This window comes from Erithacus rubecula, assembly GCF_903797595.1.
Source record: "Erithacus rubecula genome assembly, chromosome: 5".
In the NCBI taxonomy this organism is placed as follows: domain Eukaryota; kingdom Metazoa; phylum Chordata; class Aves; order Passeriformes; family Muscicapidae; genus Erithacus; species Erithacus rubecula.
Window position 1 is genome coordinate 51,833,867 of NC_136687.1, and position 20,042 is coordinate 51,853,908.

At 38.8% G+C, this 20,042-nt stretch overlaps 1 protein-coding gene across 3 annotated transcripts in view; it reads left to right on the plus strand.

Moving 5' to 3' along the window:
- Window positions 1-20,042, plus strand: part of SNCA (synuclein alpha) — a 60,676-nt gene that overhangs the window by 18,068 nt on the left and 22,566 nt on the right. The gene's annotated exons all lie outside the window — the stretch shown is intronic.

Genomic DNA, 20,042 nt, shown 5'->3' on the forward strand with positions numbered 1-20,042 from the left:
TCTTTCCAGGAACAGGTAATCTTGTGAACCACCAAAATTTTCCCCAGACATTATACTTTGTTCAGAGCTAAGATGAATGAATCTGCTTTGGGGAATGACCATAATCAAATAGAAATAAGTAGAAGCCTTTGTGATCCTTCTTACAGGGAAGCTCCATGAGACATGATGCATTGCTGAGACTAAAGACATGATGAAACACCTTTTAATTTTGGTGAGAGCAACTCAGTTTTGATTAAGATCCTAAACATCACAGTGTACCCCAGTCATCTGTTACTTGTCCATTTGGGAAATCTCACTAGTAGAAGGGATGCAAACCCTGTGAGTGTCTCTGAAAATTTGTCTTCAGAAGGAAGGATACTTTTCTGCTTTATTAAGCACCAATTTCTTAAATGTAGGTGATACCACTTCTTTCAAACATTTCTGATTTGTCCTGTTACAAACTGAGATTCCTGTATGTTCCCAAAGAGGTTTTGACTACCATATGTAGTTAAAAAAAAAACCAAACAAAAAAGCTGAATATGAAATCTTAAGATTTTGTACTTTACACTTTGATTTTAGAAATAGAGACCAGTTTAGAAACTCTTCTGTAGAAATCTTATGCAGAAATTACTTAGGGATGAAATTTGACTTCTACTCAAGTTATCTTGTGTATCAGTTTCCAAAGTTTGAATAACAACATTAAAGTCCCCAACACTGCTTTAGTGCTCTATTTGCTACCTGCATACAATAAAAATGCTTAGCTTGGTAATTGAAAAACTTCAACAGGCATTTTCATGTTTTGTCTCTTTTTATCTTTTTGATGTCTCTTTAGTGTATTTTCTTTGCTACAGTGCCATAATACTGACATGCCACATGGCAAATTCTTGAAATTTTAAAAATTAATTTTAATGTACTTTTTTTGTTGTAAATAGATTCTAGTAGTAGGTCTAATAATTTCAGAATTTGGATCTAGGTGAAACCATGTATTTTGATATGAAGATCTCCTGGGTTTTTGACCATCTTAATGTTCAGTATACTGTACAAGATGCTTGACTTATTGACTGTTCACCATTCCCCATCTTTCCAGTCTATAACTTAGTCAATTAATTTTGAAAAGCTTGGCTAAAAACACAGAGGAAAATCTGTGGAGCAGAGATGTCCAATTTCCTTTTTCAGAAAGGGAATTACAGAGTTTTTTAACCTTTGCTTTATGTTTTTCGCTATTTGCCAAATGTCTCCCAAAATGCAAATAGACCCGAATGAAAAGCAGGACGTAAGTTCCAATTGCATGAGACTTAAACTTTCGTTCTTTAGTTGGAACAAGCAGATCTCCCAGAACGTTTAGTATGAACAAAAAACATCAGGCCTTGATTTAGGCAAGGAAACTTCAGTAAGATTTTGATGTGCCAAATGCAGAAATAGCCTCCACCCAATTAACTTCTGGAATTAAATATTTCTGTAGATGCTGTAGAGCAAGCAGGCTTTAGGGGTACAGCATCCAATTGCCTTCCTCAACTACTTCTACCCTTTATGGCTCTAATAAAAGCCACAGTAGAGAATGGATAAGTTTGATTAAATATATTAATGTAGATCCCTAGCAGGCCTGCCAGGCATCTCACTCCTTACACCCGAGGCAGGCAGTGCCAGTTTGTGTTGTGCAATGCAGAGAGATGGGTTTTCTGGCTGTTCAGGGTGGGCCTCAGCAGGATTTTGTTGTGACACTCCTGGCTGGTGTGTAGAGCAATTGCAGCAGCAGTTAGGGAGATAACAATGATTTGGGTTTGAAGGGACTTTTAAGATCATCTGGTTCCAAACCCCCTGCCACAAGCAGGGATACCTTCCACTGGACCAGGCTGCTCAATGCCCCATTAGCCTGGCCCTGCAAGCTTCCATAGTGAGATTTCTGAAAGTGCTTCTCAAGGAAACCAAAGTGGTTCAGGTGATTTATAGAAGGCCTGCTCAGACAGTCGCAGCTGAACATCAGTCAGACAACACTTGCTCTCAGATTTCTGTTTGAATCACAATGTGCAGAGCATGTAGTCTGGTTTTCTTTTGCCTTTATCCTTTTATTCTTGATCTATGCATAATGTATGAGTGAGTGCTGCAAAACAAAGAGGATATTTAGCAGCTATTAGCAGTGTTTCCTTTTTTAATGTCTGTAGATTGATTGAGAGTAGAAGAAAGTGGGATAGATTTCCCATTAGGGGATCCACACTAACTACTCAGGAGCTGATTCACAGAAGACCCTCTTAAGAGAAAGTCTTTGTTAGCTGCTTCTTTAAATTCTTGAAGGAAGTGGAGCTGTCAGTGAGCTGACATATATCTTCGATTGTAACATAACTGGACTGATTTATTTTGGTAGAGCTTTTCTTACTGATCTCAGAATTAATGATGGTGTGTTGTACTAAAATATCTGTAACAAATTCATTCTATAAAGCTAATCCATATTCTACAACCAGTAAATTGATTTGTTATGAATTGTAAGGCACCCATAGGCAGGTGATGTTAAAGTTTTGAATCTGCTTTATGTACACAGTCCAATCTCCTCCTCATGACAGCACAAGTATTTTTTTGATGGGAAAGCTCATGACTCATCTAGGTTGTACAGAGGTATGAATGTCAGTAGACCTGTGAAATTATATTGCAATCAGTATGAATTCTGAGTGTTGGAATAAAAGCAGCTTTGATTTAGTGGTTTGAATTTATTTTGGAAACACATTGCAATTGCAGTTGCAGTTGAGGCCACTTGATGCAGTTTCATTAATGCAGTTCTGTTTTCTCTTGGTCTTTCCACATGGGTAAGCCTCCCATATGTAGCTCAGTATATGTTGATACTGCCTAATGGCATGGTAAAGAACAGTGTGGAGAGTGTGAAGCAGACTCCAATGTTTACAGGAATTTTTATTTGATGGAATGTGCTAATGATGTTCACAGAAAATATGCTGATTAATAGGAAGGGTACAGAAGCCACAAAGCCAGTAAGGAAATACGTTTTTCTTCTACCTTTATTTTGCTTTGTAAGATTTTTTTGCCTGTCACTTCCTTCTTGGCAGGTATGTGCACGTTTTGGTAGCACTTCTGGATGTGAGTAGATTAATTTTACGTCAGTTTGAACACCACTGTTTTATTTAAAATATTTAAAATTAGGCAGGACAATATAGAAATGAATATGCACAGAAAATAAGAATGCATGGGGGAAAACCAGAAGGTGGAAAATCAGTGACTGTAGATAGAAGTGCTAGAGTTTGTATGTTTGTTGAAGAACATGTTGAAGTGCTGGTAGAATTTTGGATAGCAATCTATGCTTGACCTCCCTGGTTGGCAGAGAAAATACTTTTTCTGGTGTGGGGCATGTAGCCAGCAGTTTTTTTCTAAGAGGTCACAATAATATTTGAAGGAAGACCATGTTCTCCCTGTCAAAGCATTTCCATGCATTCATATCTGTGACTTAGGCAGAACTTTTGATAAAACCTTACAAGTCTTCTTTCCTAAATATCCTGGAGATTTCTGCTCTTCATTAGTTCAGGAGCAAATGTCATTAAAGGTCTTGTGAGTTTTCCTGTTTTCCTAATGGCTTCCATGCTGTGAGAACATTTTAGTGCAGACTGATATTCAGGGTCTATCTGCTGCCTTCACTGTTTCTGACCATAATGTTTTCCTAATTACCTGTGGATAGATTCAGTTAAGGAGCTTTTGAGTGCCATTACATTGCTCTTTGTTTTCTAGCAATTGCTTAACCTCAGGTTTGTCCTGGACTATGGAGAAATTAAGTACCCCCCATCTTAAACTGAATATGCCTATCTCCCTTGGTCTCAAAGAGGAATTGTTTGCCAGCTGATAGAAGGGTAAACACATTCTCCACTAGGAATTGTTCATGTCATGCTAGTGAGATAATATTTGTAAAATAGGCAAATAGAATACAATTTTCAATTTCTTTTTCTTTGACTAATGAGGGAGAAGCAAAAGACATTCCCCATCCTTCACCAGCAGTCTACCTTCTGCCTTTACAAGTGTTTGGTTGTCTGCAATATGCTCTGTTTCTTCCCTCTTCTTTACTCTGGTCTCCCTTCTGCCTCTTATATTCTTCATCTCCTGTTTCCCTGTAACTTACCTGATATGCCCCCACAGCACATTCCAGGTTTCTGTGTTGATATCCCCTGGGTAGATATGGCATTGCTTTATGGAATTCTCTCAGGGTAACCATGGGACCAGTTCCATTTCATAGTGTCACAGTCTTTCCTATGCATTCATCTATGGAATTTCATGCAGTACTCAAAGAAATTTTTTTTCTCCCTGTTCTAAATAGTTGCCAATCCTATGCTAAGTATTCAGGAAGGTGCTACTTGGTGAGAGGAATACTTTAAAGTTCATTTAGGGATGATATGTACTCATGCCAACTATTCCTGTTCTTTTCCACTTTGTGTGAAAGATTCAGCCATTTCAGATGGGAAATAGTTTCATGTCACCCATGATAGCTGGGCATGTGGCAAAGTGGCAGTTTTGTGCAACTTAAGGTAAGGGTTTTACAATGCTTTCACATATTATCAGGTTACTATAAGTGTCTCCTTAGCATCCTGTGCCATGTTTCAGTGCTCCTTTCCTCTCCTGGCCAAGAAGGAGTACGTGAGCCTTGGAAGGTAAGCTCAAATGTGATTCATTCTGTGCCTCCCTGGAAGTCATTGTCTCCAGAGGGTTTGTGATGGTAGCTGGTTACTGATGTGCCAAAAGCTAGGGACTGCAGCTGGCAGAGTTTTTTAGCTAGCAGTGAAAGTTCACGGTGCTGAAATGACATTTTGGCAAAGCACTGCAATGTGAGTTTGTCTGCTGGTCTATCTGGCACAGCACTGCAGTGGGATGTTTGATAGGCATGAGCAGCAAATTGGGGTCTTGGATTGATGTGATGATGAGGGTTGTATTAACTTCATTAACTAAGATGTGGAGTAAATGCCTCTTTGTGGAGATAGATTAATCTCTATTTTCAGAATGTCAATCCAATGTCATCTCCCTCCCAGAGGAATCTTGTAGGTTAAGAGGGAGGATGGAAGAAGTAAGGTGGGATGCTTTATTGGGATTACTTAATTACTGGTAGTGCTGTTGTTACTATCAGAAGAAAGGAAGTTTATATCAGACTACTGGGGATGATTAGCAAATGCTAGTGTCATATGATATAAACCATTTTTATAGCTATTTTAACCACTAATAGAACTTCCTAAAGAATCTGTGGAGTAATAGCTAAAAGCTTGGGCATAGCCTGCAGATGTCTGGGACCTTTTTGAAGCTGTTAGGACACAATGAAAGAAGAGATGATTCATCTTTTCTGCAGCAAACTGTTGTTAAACTTTCCCTCTCACCTGCTTTCAACTGTGTTAATTTTTTAGAGGAAATTAGCTGGCCTGGATAAAGATGATGAGTAATATTTTTTCAGTTTTTAAGCAATTGTCTCAGAGTGTATCAGAAGTTTCCATGGTATATCTGGACACTGGAATTTGTTACTGGACAAAACTACATTGAATGTCTCAGGAATGCATCTGAACATTTAGATTGCAAACATCTTTTTTGCCAGTGGCTTATCTGATGCAAAATATTCCCTGTGAGGAAACTGGAGGTGTAAGATGCTAAAGTTGTCCTTCAAAAAACCATGCTTTTTGCAAGACTGAAGCAGGCAGAAAGCTCTGAAGTGTATTGGACATATTGATTGCCCTCCAAGCTTTTGGTGTTAGCTTTCAGAGCTATTTCCTTTTGCTTTATTAGCACATGCTCTGGAGGTTTGCCAGGCTTGGGTCAGAAAAGTCAAAATCAAGCTCAAGATGAGGAGATGCAGCCATTATAGAAGTACTTTTACCCTGCTTGGTGGGTTAGCTATGAACAGAAAGAGGAGCTGTCCATAACTACCTCTGCTTGAGAAGCACATTAAACAGGATTTGTGCCTCTGAAGCAGCCTAATCCCCTGTCCCACCTCCCACTCCATCCTGTGTAGAAGGGGCATCACCTAGAGCAGCTGATACCCTGCCTGTGTTGTTTCAGCCATGCAGATCTCTTCTCAGGGGCTGTGGGATGAAGCAGAGGCTCTGGGCTGCTTTGGTTGACCTCTCCTATACCTTTTAATTGTGTAATGTAGTTCTTTCTTCATGTGCTCCTATATGTAAGAATGATACTTGGAATTTTTTTTTTTTCCTTACTAGTTCCCTGTGATTGTTTTAAGGCCCAAAGGGTTCATTGTGGTCTCAATGAACATGCATTGCCCTGGAGTGGTGGGGAAAATTCAATTAAGGTGTCAGGTTGAGTGTCAGTCACGAGATCTTAGAGACAGTATTTCTAAAAGGGAAAGAAGGCAAGAGGCAGTGGTTGAAACAAGTTATCACATCTAAAGTAAATGATTTTTACAGCTTGTAATGCAAAATGTGCTTGGGGAAGGAAATGACAAGGGCAATTGAGCTGGGTTACAGAGCACTTTTAAGACTGGCAGATTCTCTTGATTTTAGTTGAACCTTCAGAAATGAGGATGGAAGCTGTAGGACCTGTTAGCATCTCTGGGTTGAGAACTCACTGTGAGCTTCTGATTGCTTCTAATTTGAAGTGTTTTTAATTATTGAGCTAATAATTTGTAATAAGTTAATATTTCAAAGGTATTGAAATGTGTGGTTTAATTGTGAGCATGTATGTAGTTGCTGACCAGTTTGGCAGAATTTATATCCATAATGCAGTTTAAAGATGATAATGTGTGCATGAAACACTTATACTTTGCCTAATGAATATACTTATGTCAATTAAAATTAACAACATTGGGCTGGTAACATCAAACACTTCAGTTCATTACAGAACAACCAGCATATCTTAGCCATGTAAGAATTGCACCAAGAGATGCTTGTTTAACCCCTGTCTGACTTAGCTAATGCTTCCATATGGTTGGTCTGAGCAAATGATTCTGTTCAGATTCCTAGTAGCATCAGTTTCAATGGCTGGGTCATTTTTAATTTTGTGCATGAATCAGATCATCTTACAAATCCCTCAAGATAAAACTGACTGAGCTCAGACATACTGTATGCAAATTTTTTTTTGTAGAGAAAGGTCAGAGATCAAACACAGCTGGAAGCTAAATTAATTTCCCTCTCTGGAGAAAATTATTCTAGCAGGTCAAGAGTGAAGTCACTGGCTTCACACAGATCTTCAGATGGAAGAAAGATTTCCGCCCTTCTCCTCATCCTTACTGTGGTTTTAGAATTTTTTCTGAAGTGTGTTTGTTCTATTTGATGGTGCTGGACCAGGGCATTTAGCAGCTAAACTCACTTCCTTATCCACAGCACGCAGGCAGGCTTTATGAGCACATATTTGCATAGCAGAAGTTTAGAAGGTGGAGGCAGGAGGGACTAGTGATGGCAGTTGTGATAGAATGTAGTGCAGGGTTGTCAGACCAACAGGTGGAAGATGGAAACTTTTACTAGGAGCTTTATGTCAGATGTTACCTTCTGTTAGAGTGGAATTTATAAAACAGCTTCATGAAATGAGGGTACATTCTTTTAAGCACCATTATTTTCAATAGGTTACATGTGTTTACTTTTTAAAATAACTGAAGTAATAGCTATGGCAGTAGCTTTGAAGGAGGGCATGTGTTCACATGCAGCTGACCTGGTGTCTGAGCCAGAGTAGTGAGCTTGCTTTTTCACAGTCCCCAGAATAACGTTTCCTCTGTGGTCTATTTTTGGAAGGGGTGGTGTACTCATCATTCACAGGATAGGTAACAGATTTAGCAGTGCCTCTTTCCACCTCCTACACACCATCTATGAGATGGAGTTTTTAAGTCTTAGCTGTCTCTGCAGATTTTTCCCTGAGCTACATTTCGGATGTACGCTTTATAATGCGGCTGCTTGGGCTGCTGTAAATGCCAGCTGTTGTCCAAACTGAGAAACAGGGAAGGCTGGGACAAGTAATGAAACCACATTAAAAAAGCAAAGCTTTGAAAGATTTGCTTTGAAATCTATTTGAAGTAATGTAAACATCTTGATGACAGTTAAGATGAACAGTGGTGGCTTTGTTTTTTCTTGTTTTCCCATTCTCTGTGTTCCTTAGCTGAGCTCTGTGCCTCTAGGTTGTGTGTGGTACATTATGGGAAGGGAAGCAACTAAACAGAACCATTTGCAGGCCTTCTGAAGGAAAATCAGAATTGGGAATTCATCCTGGTATGCAGACTACCCAAGGGAAGGTGGACAACTTGAAATAAAATGGACGATCATAGCTGGTCAAAGGAGTCATTAAGTCTTAAGGACATTTGGTTACTTCAGGTTTTCCCTGTTCATTCTGGATTTAAAGTTAGTCTGAAAAAAGAATAACTGATTTGAGTGGGCCAGATGGTAAACCCAACCTTTCCCTGCATCCTCTAGTTAGCAAAAATCCATGTCTGGAATGAAAGCTGGCTTCAGAAAAGATGGAAAGGATTGGGTAGGGGATATTTGATCATTAGTGATTGAGTGAGAGAAAAGTGTGACCATATATGAGAAAAGATGGTTCTTGATTCCCCCTGCATTCAGAAACCATGAGGCAGCCTATAATTCTGTTTCCTTGGGGTGCTGACACAAAACTCACTCTCCAGAAATCTCTTTGTGCTTCTGGGAATGCAGAAAAGCTCAAACTGTGATATGGGATGTGCAATGGATTCCACCTTTGCCTTATACCCAGTAGCTTTTGCCTGCAAAATAGTGGCTGGAAGTCAAGCTGCCCTGGAACTTGAATATTTCAGCCTCATGTTTTGCATTTTGGTGAACACTGATAATAAACATGAATCGCTTGGGAAGAAGAAATTGCATTTTAGATTCTTTTTTTTTTTTTTTTTAATAAGTGTTCTGCATCTGTCCTGATGTTGATCCCTTTGATCATTGCCAAGAAACTTATTTGTAGAAGAGCTTTGTAAGTGCTGACTGCTTTTAAATATCTGTCCTAGTACCTAAAATTGAAGTAGTTTGGAAAAGCAGGGCATATGAATGATTGTTTTACAGGGACATAGATTCAGCCAAGATTTCAAATTGCCTGAAAGGGTCTGCACAGGTCCATCAAGTCATGTCCTCCACTTCTGCTTTCGTGTTCCACCTCTCAATGCCTGAGGGCATATTATGAGCTCTGTGCAGACCATCACATCCACCCAGATGTCCCTAGATTGTATGCTGACATCTCACTAGCTCACCTAATTAGTACTCCTTGCCCCAAGGAAAAAGAAACTTATAAGATTCGGAGGATCTTGAATTTGGATGGGATTTTATGCATTAAAGAAGGTTAAAAGGAAATTTCAAAGATTATTAAGTTTAGGAAAAATCTATAGTCATGTGCTTTGTGTTCATTGATTATCCAAGATGAAAATAAAATCAGAATGCCTTCTGAATTTACCAGTGAGTTAAAATCTGTCCAGTGAGTTATATAACCTGTTGAAATCTGGGTCTTAGGTCTCCTTCTGTCCTGCAAGCACTCTTGTGTCCTGTAGAGGAGCCCCATCCTTTTGGTTTCCATCAGGTGCACGGTGTTTGACCAGCTATTTCATCAGTCCAGTGCAACACCACATTGCTCTCTCAGAGAATCATGGCATGACTTAAAGATGATCTGCTTTCACCCCCCTGCCATTGCCTTCCCTGCTCCTTTGCCATGGTCTCTGCAGCAGTGATACCGGCACTCGAGGGAAATGCCAGCTGTTTCAACAAAGTATGAAGAATTTATGCAGTGTTTGTTATGGGCACTTCCTGCCCTGATCCCCCAGGTAAGACTGGTAGGAGATCAGCACTGGATTGGTGCTTTCCTGCTTCTCCTACAAATCATCAATGTGCAAGTCAAGGTAGGCTTTTTATTACCCTAATGCTTAGCTTCCTTTTTGTAAATCTGTCAAAGGCTACCTTGCTTGCCCATGGGCAAACAGGTACAAGACTTTTATTTACAGTGGCTATGCAGGAGAAATTGTTCTGTAGCTTGGCTAGATACATCCTGATTAAAATAAAGCAATGGTTCAGGAGAGGTAAGAGCTCAAGTTGACTTTTAGGGTTTTCTTTACATTTAATTGAATGTATGTGGCATTCAAGAAGAGAAACAAGCCTGTCATAGCATTTACCAAACATTTTTCAGAAGGAAGAAAACTTGAAATCATTTGTATTTTTTTGTTTTGACATGAACTGTCGACTACTTGCAAAAAGCATTTCAATGTACCTGTTAAAATCATGACTGTGTTTAAAGCTACTGTATGTAGCTTATTTATGAAGAGCTTTTGTATTGCAGTATCTCATCTGTTTTGTCCCTTATTGTAGGACTATCATGGAATTTCTGATTGTGGTATCTGAGATTCATTGGATTGTTTGGGGTTTTCCAGATCTCTTCTGGAGGAGAGGCAGGAATTTAGCTGGCTCATCCCCAGGCATTGTGGCTTGTCCTTCAAAACACGCAGCTAGCTGTTGGTTGTTCTTTGTTAAAACACACTGTGCTTTCACAAAGCATCATTCTGCCTGTGGCCAGCATTTGAGACTGATTTGGAAGGTGGGGGCAAAGAAGTGCAGAAACACAAGTAATCTTTGACTAAGAGGAGCTACCTTCCTCACAATGAGGCATTGCATGAAGTTTTTTCCCTTGTTTTGGATGAGTTGGAAGGGCTGCTGGTGGGGTCCAAGCCATGCAAGGAGTCAGGGAGATGGACCAAGAAGCTCTTTTGGCTGATGACTTGATCTGTCTCTCTCAAGAAGCACAGATTGCTTCAGTTCCAAAATCAAAGGATGGGACCAGAGGTGCAAGACTTGCATGCTCTGTGGACTAGCATTGGGAAGACTTGGGATGTCCATGAGAATCATTCACTGAAAAAGCATGCTTGTGCTTGAGTGCATGATTCTTGTGATTGTCTTTGCTCAGGATTGCTAAACAGGGCTAAATGCTTTAGTACATTAATGTTAAAACTAAAGGTGCATCAAGGCTAAGACTCTTCTATTCTTCAGCCACCCAACAGTGCTTTGGTGAGCAGGTAAACAGAACTGCAGCCACTGGGGCTGCTCAAGGATGCAGGAAGGTTTGACAGGTGATTGCAGAAAAAACAAGCAGAAGTGACTGGTCATATTGATAACATAAAGTAACACATACCTCTATAGAATTCATGAGGTAGAACTCTAGTGTATTTTAACAATGCCAGTATGTAATTTTGTAGTTGTTCTGATTAACAGTAGGCTTTCTCAGTCAGGTCTCTAAGTGTACTGGCTATAAGGAGTGCATGGTTTCAGTAAGTACAGTCAGCCCTTGGTTTGTTGCCGTATCTGGGCTTTTTTGAATTCTATATTTGAACAGTTGTGAGTTGTTTCTGCTTATCTATTGCTGCTGGAGCACTGCAGTGCTGAAATTTTTGTAAATCACAACAATCATCTGGTAAAGTTGTATATGACAGAAAAAATAGAGCAATTGACCTTGACAATAAAAAAACAAAACCCTGAGTGTTTTGCCACCAGGCATTATTGAGTAATGGTTAAATAAGCCTATAGAGGGTGGAAATAAATGGGATGTCATTTTTCTAACTTAAAATAAAAATGTTTTATTCTTTTTTGTTCCATGTATTATTCTTCCATAGTATCTGGAGTGTTGTCTTTTCCACTGGGGGAGTCAACGTTAGTCATCTGGGCAGCTGCTCTTACAGAGGCATCAAGCAGTAGGTGGATAATATCCAGATAGTACAGAGCAGCAAATAACATCGTGGTCTTACCATGCAAAATGGTGTTAGGGTCTGTTAAATTAATCCCTGGTTCCCATGATATGTCTGGCTGCATGAAGAAGGACTATCTGTTCAGCTGTCAGTTCTGTCTCGTACTCTTGATCAACATGATGTGTCTTCTAGATTGGCAAGGTTTGAAACCAAGTGGAATTGACTAAGAACAAGAGGGTAAGGCTGGTACAGTGACAGCTGGTGGCAGTTAAGTTTTCTTACTTCCTTTGACAGTAAGTTTTTATTTCAGTGCTTGCTCGCCACCTCAGTGTGGACTGTCACTCTCTGACAGCAAGTAAGGATGATATTGTCAGTCAAACCTACTCAACAGAAAACTTGTTCCATTTACTTGGTGTTTGATTTCTATTTTGCCTTTTATCCAAAATTGTTCTGATCTTTGAGTACTTCATTACGCCATATAAACAGTTTTGTTTTTCAAGACTGTGTAGCCTGAACATCTGAGAATCCGAGATAATTGGCCTTATTTCTTACTGAATACATAATTTTATTTCTTGGTCATCAGTAGTAACATAATTGGGATATTAGTAAAAAGTACAAATGCCAGGCAGCAGGATATTCTTGTCAGGGAAACTGCTTCTTCAGCTGTGGATATATAAAATAATGATCAGTCAAGCGTTGCACAAAGTGCTTTGCAATTAAAAAAAATAGCACAGATGTTAGCTATGCTCTTGGACAGATCAGTCTGTCATCTGTTTGCTTTCCTGAAGTAGTATTGTATCTATATGCATCTATTGTGATGGCATATACTGCCTTGTAACTGTCTTTCCCTTCTGAAAGATCACTGTATTATCTCTGAGGTAATCATTTCGAACTCTCCTGTCTTTTTTTCTTTTTTTCTTTTTTTTTTTTTTCTGGTTTCCCTTCCACCTTTCCCAAGCCAAGAAGTTTGGTTCTTCATTGCCTTAGACTCTGAAATACAATAAGCTATTAGAGTCTTCTTCATACTGCCAGAGAAGCAGACAATTACTGTGATGTGATGGGAGTTTTTGATTTGATATAACAATCACAAAGCTGGTGGCCTTTGAGTTTTCAGTTACTTTATAGAGCCAGAATAGTAGAATAGCCTATCTTCTAGTCCTTTTCCATGTCCATCACTGGGAAAAAAAAAAAGTAGAAATGGAACAGGGGGAATTTTGTAGTTAATATGAAATTTGGATTGTTTGATACATTTTTTTTAGTCGTATTACTGGTAATCAAGGATGGTGACCTGTTTACAACAGGGAGGCATTTCAGAGGAGTAGATGTGCAGCTCTTAAGATGTGTAAAACTTCACACAAAAATAGTTACACTTCCAGTTTTAAGGAAATAATTTTACCTTGTTTATTTTTACCATGCCTTCTAGTGCTTGTACTAATTCTTCCCTCCTTGTGATTTAAGTCTCATCTTAGTAGCTGGGCTGTATTTGAAGTGCTGGCTACCAGAACACACATGCATGAGATGTGATAGCAGCACCATTCCATGCATGTTTTTCTTGACCATCTCTTCCTGTGTGTCACATTATTTAGAAAGGATTGGCTCAAGTGACACATATAAATGTCTATTTCTGTTTGAGAAAAGAGATGGGAAACTGTATTAAGTGTTCAGTGCCAGTTAGTATTTAAAGACACAGTCACCCCTTGCATGGGAGGAGGATGCCTTGTGCCTCAGTGGATTGCATTGAAGAGGAACACACAGACTGGTGTTGGCCTGAAGCTGCTGTGCTGATACTTTTCTGTACTTGTAAGCATGGACCAGACCCACAGAAATCATATTTCTGAGTTACAGGGCTTGTCCTCTAAGCAGCCACCGTGCTTTCTACTTACAGTCTGAACTGTAAGTAGAACATGACATGTTTTTTAGGAATTGTTGGGTGAAAACTCCTGTAATGGTTGTCTGTATCCAAAAAAATGTAATTTGGGTGGACAAAGTGGAATACACCTCTCAAGGCTTTGCAGCTGCACAAGCTTCGTTGCATTGGGATTTACTTGTATTTTATCCAGGAAAAAAAAAAAAATACAGAAATGTAGCTCACAAGAACAGAATCCTGAAACATGCAAAAATCATTAGTCCTTGCACTCTGAAAAGCATGGGGATTATTTCAAAGAACTTAAAAGCAAATGTCACTTTTCATCTTCAGAACAGATGCTTCTACTCTGTTGGAAATGCAAGGCAGGAAGCTTGGATTTCTCTTGCTGTTTGACAAGTAGAATATGAGCTAATTAATTAGTCCTATTAGTAGTGTTGATGTCAGAGGCATGAACCTGAATTGGTCAACTGCCTGCCAAACATGGACATGTAGGCACAGGTTCACTACCACACTATTGATTTAGGCACCGACAGCGTTTAAATTGATTATTGGAACATACTCTAGGCCTGCAACTATTTACTGCTTAATACACACCAGCACTCGTAAAGCATTTTAGAAACTGTGTTTTCTAGTTGCTGAACACTGAAAGAAATTCTAATGCCATCTGTCTAGTCAGGCACAGCCCAACGTGGATGAATTGCTTGTCCTCTTAAATTTAAACTAATTAAATTTTTAGTTGAGTGATGACTGTTTTCAGTTTTTTAAAGATTAAGTTTCTTATAGTAACAGGGTAACAAAGTTTGGTAGCTTTGAACAACATTTTAATTTAAAAGCTTCTAATACAAGGTGAGGGAAAGTTGCACAGAGCAAGATGAAATTCAAATGTGACACTGAGTTGAGTTGTCCAGACTCAGAGCTGCATCTTTCTACATCTTTTGGTATTGCTGATGAACCAGATTTGCAATGTAGATTTAAGTTGTTCATCATGCTTCTTGAAATTAGAGCCATTATTGAAATGTTTGAAGCTTCTTATGGTGTTATTATTTTGCTGATTTTTGGAAGGAAAAAAAATGGGCATTAGGTGTCTTGGTTCTTTTGTTTATAAATCCATTGGATATAAGAACCTCAGAAGAGTTATAAACATTGGTGTGGCATGCAAATCTCATCTCAAAGATGCAGGATGTGCAGGGCATGGCCTCAGTCTTCCCTTGCCAGGAGGGATTTTCAATTAAGGGGCTTCCTAACCAGAAGTGTCAGAACCATTGTATGACAAGTGCAGTGTTTCCCTGAACCTCTCAAGTTGTTGAGCAGTAATTTGAATCCATGTAACCCTCTGCAGCCAGTGTTCCACTTGAAGATTTATTGTGGCTGTGTTTGATGTCCTTTAGTTTTTATCTGTGAAGACAGCTGATCTATCATTCCTTAGCTCAGTGCCATTTAGCAGGCAAAGGTCAAGTTGATGATCAAAGAAATATCAAATCTGAGCTCTTTGAGATGCTCTCCATCCTGCTCTTTTTGACGTTAACTGAGTTTCTATTTGCACTTCTTGAAAAATATGTACCTTGCAATAAAATGGGAGAGGGGAAATCCTACATTTTTATGCAACTTATTTGTTCAGTAGAGCTGTGCTGTTCTTGTCTTTGAATAATTTCAAGAAACTGGGAGGGGGAAGGATAATCCTCTAGCCTTGGTCCTACTTAGCCATATTTTTCCTGTAGTATTTTCTAATACTTATTTCAAAACTTTGTTATGCAAAAATTTTAGCTGTTGTGTCCATAAATGATGTGTGAACAGATTTCAATTTCCATTAATTTGCCCATTATTCAAAATTATTTGGCAGTTTCAGCCTGTCAGTTGCTCTGTGCTGCTTGCAGTTTGTTATTTGCACCGTGCATTTGGTCACTGATTGCACGGAATGTTCTTGCTCTTGGATAGAAAATCTTCCAAGCCCACAAAGCCTTTTTCTGAAGGAGCTGTGCAAATACATTACTGTGCATATTTGCAGTGGCTTCTCATATCTATGATAATAGAATGCAAATAAAAGGAATGATGAATGCCATTGAAATGGTTACAAGAATTGTGTTTGCATGAACGTTCGGAAATATTTTGTAATGGCATAGTGTGACTGCAGCTTCTCATGGATACTTTTAAAAATAGGCATTGTAAAGACAGTGTCTTCAAGCTGTGGGTATTGTGGGCTTTAGCTGAATGCTGGTTTTGTAGCAAAGCTTACTGAGATAGTCAATTTTGCTGACCTTTAAACTGTTGTTCTTAACTTTCTGACTGAACAGGCAGAGTGAAGGGGAGATATGGTATATCTGAGCTGTCACCTGAGTATTTTGGGGATTTTACACATGTATGTAACAGTTACACTTGGCTCATGTCTTCAAGATTTCCTGCTAATAGTTGTGGGAGTTTTTTAAAGTGAGATTTTAAGCTTATGAACAAATTATTTCTGGGATAAATGCTGGGAGTTTTATGTTTGAGATTCAGTTTTAGATTTTTGTGTTCCTGTTCTGCTGCCAGTAATCAGAATTTCTTCCACTTCATTATCACTTTAAATCTATGACTAGTACACTGTCTTTTCTATCACAGATCTTTTAAGGAAGATATTTCAAAAAAATCCTTTTGGTAACTGATGAGACACCTTTCTTCAAATTGAAACACTGTCATTTATTGTTATTCCTTCTTGAATTCAGCTTAAATTCAAGAGGCTTTGTTTTTATTCAAATATATGTGAATTATTTTTTAAATTAGGATTTTTGAGGTACAATACCAATTGTCTGAGTAAAATCTAATTTGATTAATTTAACTGTGTACCCTTAATCCACCAATTTTATGATTCTATGCAAACGAAGCACTCTTGTCAGGCAAGAATTGCTCTGGGGTTTTATTGCCTGTGCTTCTCCTTCCATCCAGGAGCAGGATTTTCAGCTGTGTGTAGGTGTTGGCCATTTCAGTCAATGTGAGAGTTACTAATTTTCTCTGTGAGATCAACTGTAGTGCCTCTGGTGCAGTTCTCAAATCCCCATCCAGTCTGTTTTTGCTCATGAAGTGCCAGTGGTTGTCACTTGGCTTTCATCAATTTTCGACCACCTAAAATCTAGTCAAGTATTTGATAGAATATTTGGTCAGAGGATAATCAGACTTTCAAGAAGTCTTAAGGTACTTTACTTTTAGGGGCTTGGGATTTTTTAAAATTTTGTTTGTGTAGGTTTGTACTGGTTATTTTACTCATTCCAAAGCAAGTAGAGGGAAGATTTCCTTCAAATGTGATGCTGTTACTCTAAGACTATGAAAGAGAAGCAATGTTTACATGAGAGAGTGCAATAACATACACATTTTAGCTTTTAAATGATACAGTTCTCTCCCATCAGCCTCTGCTTTCTGTGCAATGGGGCCTATTTTTGGCAGTGGAGAAGCAATTCAGTGAAGATTTATTTGCAGATAACACTGCGATTTTGACTATTTCCCTGTAAAAGAAACTCAAATTGCTTGTTGTCCTCTTAAAAAGCACCAAGTAATTACTTTGTTTCCCTCTCAGCAGCAATAAAATAGATTATATCATTTTAGCATTAAAAATTAGGTCACTGTCCAAAGCAATTGTTGAGTGACCCATAATTGGATTCTAACTTCTGGGTGTATAATCTGAGATTAATTAGAAGTATCCTGAAATACGTATTCCTAAAGTGCTCCCAGTTGAGCTCCTCAGTGTTACTAATTCTGAACCACTCTTAAATGAACAGAGCTTTGGCCAAAATGTCCAACAACAAAAATTCCTCCAGCTGGTGATTAAAACCCCACACTCCACCCAAATGCATGCCATAAATAAGTGACATACTCCTACCATGACCAAATTAGCTGAGGAGAAAAAAGACTCATGGTAAAACTCATAAATGTCATCTTTGTTAGCAATGGACATGTAGGAGCCTTTTCTAAAAAGGAGGATTGAGTGCTCTGTGAATAGATGAGTACAGTATGTTAAGGCTTGTGAGGAACATAGTAAATCTCAGTGTCTTGCATTCTGCACTGTGATGTTGGGAATGCTCTTTCTCACTGCTTGATTTGTAATGCTCACTGTTCTGCCAGCTGTGACCCAGCACTGAAATTAGTGCTGCTTTGGGGAAAGGGAAATGAAACAAGGTCATTTGTTTGGGCCTCTGAGAAAGATGGGATTCTCTTGTGTTCAAAACAAATGTGGTGCAGAGTTGTTGGGGGCTGTGGGGACTCTGAGTATGTAACAGTGCAAGTACAAATGAGGGCAAGTCAGACAGAAAAAAACCTTATTTACTGTGGCACTAGTGAGAGAGCACTGAGGTGGCATCTCCCCCTCTCTGGTATTGTCCAAGCTCACAAGTGGGGAGCTGGAAACCATCATTGACTGTTAGCTTTTAGTCCAAAGAAACATTATTTTAGGTAAGATAAACTTCTTAGCAGACCCTTCAGTTTTAAATAATAAGGGTTTCACCACCACAGAGTGACTGTGAGAAAGTAAGGAGTAAAATTGAGTTTTTTCTAAAGGCTGTAGCTGTAGCCACTAGGGCAAAAGTAGTGATTGTGATTTTGGAATTTGAGGGGTGAGCTTTTCACTATGTATGTTTACAATTACTTACTTACTTATTTACAATTACTAAAGAGTTCAGCATCTTTTATGTTACAATAAGTTATTTCCTTTTAAAATACATTTTGATACATAATTCTGCAAGTCATTTTTTGAATTACCTGAGAAAACTCTTAAGAGTCTGACTCAAAAAGAATCAAGACAAACTGAGATTTAGAATGATGGTAGCAGGGAAATAAAAAATGGCCACAATGTGTGTCAAAAATGGCCACAATGTGTGTCCAGATCCTGCAGGAAAAGAAAATAAACCCACATGGTCATTTCAGCAGAAAAAGCCATGGATGTTGCATGCTCTCCACCTAAATTTTTCTTCTTCTACCAAGAACAATGAGTAGAAGTGCCAGGGATTACAGAATGATGATTGGTAGTTTGGCTCCTACAAGCATTTAATGAGCTATTTTTCTCTGGTTGAAAGCATGGGAGCTGAATGAATATCAGAGTTCATAAATTACACTAAGTAGTGAAGTGATGTGGCCAAAACAGATACAGAGATACACAACTTGTGGCCAAGGTAATGATGGGAGCTGCATAACTGGGAAAACAATCTATGTTTTTCCAAAGAACTTCATGTGAAAATAATAAAAGAAAGATCAATTCAACAGGCAAAAAAAAAAAAAAAAAAAGATCAGCAAAAATCTGGCGGGTATCCAATGCAGAGAATGTGGCTGAAAAACAATTTAAGGCTTCCTTTTTCTTCAGGAACAATAGGAGTTTTGGCCAAAACAAATATTTTTTTTTTTAAAAAAAGGAATATTCATCCTGAACCACATTTTTTTGGGTGGTACACAAAGTTTTGTATGGTTCCCACTGAACACCTGTTTAAAGGAGGAAAATTTTGTTCTGTACTTAGGATTTATGTCCCTTTTCCCTTCTGGGACTGGAAAGTAGCTGTATGTGTGAAGCACATGCCAGGGGGGTTTTCTTCTGAGGAGATAATGTGTTAAAAAGAACAAGAACAATTTTTCATATGGTGAAACTGAGGAAGATGGAATATGTGAAGGCTTTGTCAAAGCATCTTTAGATGAGCTGGAGTGTAGTAAATTTTGGACATGTGATCGTTAACAATTAGATGTTCTGTCCTGGGAAACAAGCAGAGACACTGGCAGTAAAGCAGGATAACTTGCTTGATGGCAGACAAGCACATAGTCAAGAGAAGATCCACAAAAATATTTGAGGTGATGTTTGCAGCTGGTGACCCCATTGTGAACTCTTGTGCATCCTCATAGATGTCAAGAGAAAGTCAGAAATTAATATATTGTTGTACTGTAAAAATAGTGATTTCCCTGAATTGTTATTCTGAGGGAAATGGGGACAGTGATACTCAGTTAAGGATTAATGCAGGAAGCAGAGAAGAAAATTCAAGGTTGGATGGATCAAGCAAAGCTTTTTCCAGCTCTTTCAGTACCAGCTGTAAATGAAATGACTGATACTGGGCCCAAGCTGCCTCTGTAACAAAAAGGATCATTGAAACAACTCCATGAAAGCAAGATAACTTAAGGGCACATTGCTAGGAGAAATTAATTTTTAACTCTAGAGCTTAAAATGCCTGGGATGCACTTTGAGCTACTTTGAAATTTAGATCCATGGATAGAGGCTGCTGGAGAAGTAGGAGGAACAGTTCTGGTCTATCATAAACTGGCTGCAGCTTTGCATTTAATCACTGACAATCTGATAAGTCTGTTTGCCTCCCTGCAGAGCTGGTAGAATGTTTCTGCTTTATCTGTGTGAAATATGAGCTTGGCATGCCATTGTAAGCAAGGGGAAGACTTCTGCAGAGGTGAAACATCAGCACAGTGTTTAGTAAAGCATTCAGAAGGCTGAAATTCCTGGGTATTGCTGACAGAGGTGGATAGACTTTGTTTGATCTCATTTGAATTTCATGACAACTTGAGCACCACTCTTCCTAAAAATCATTCCTGTGCAAGACAGAT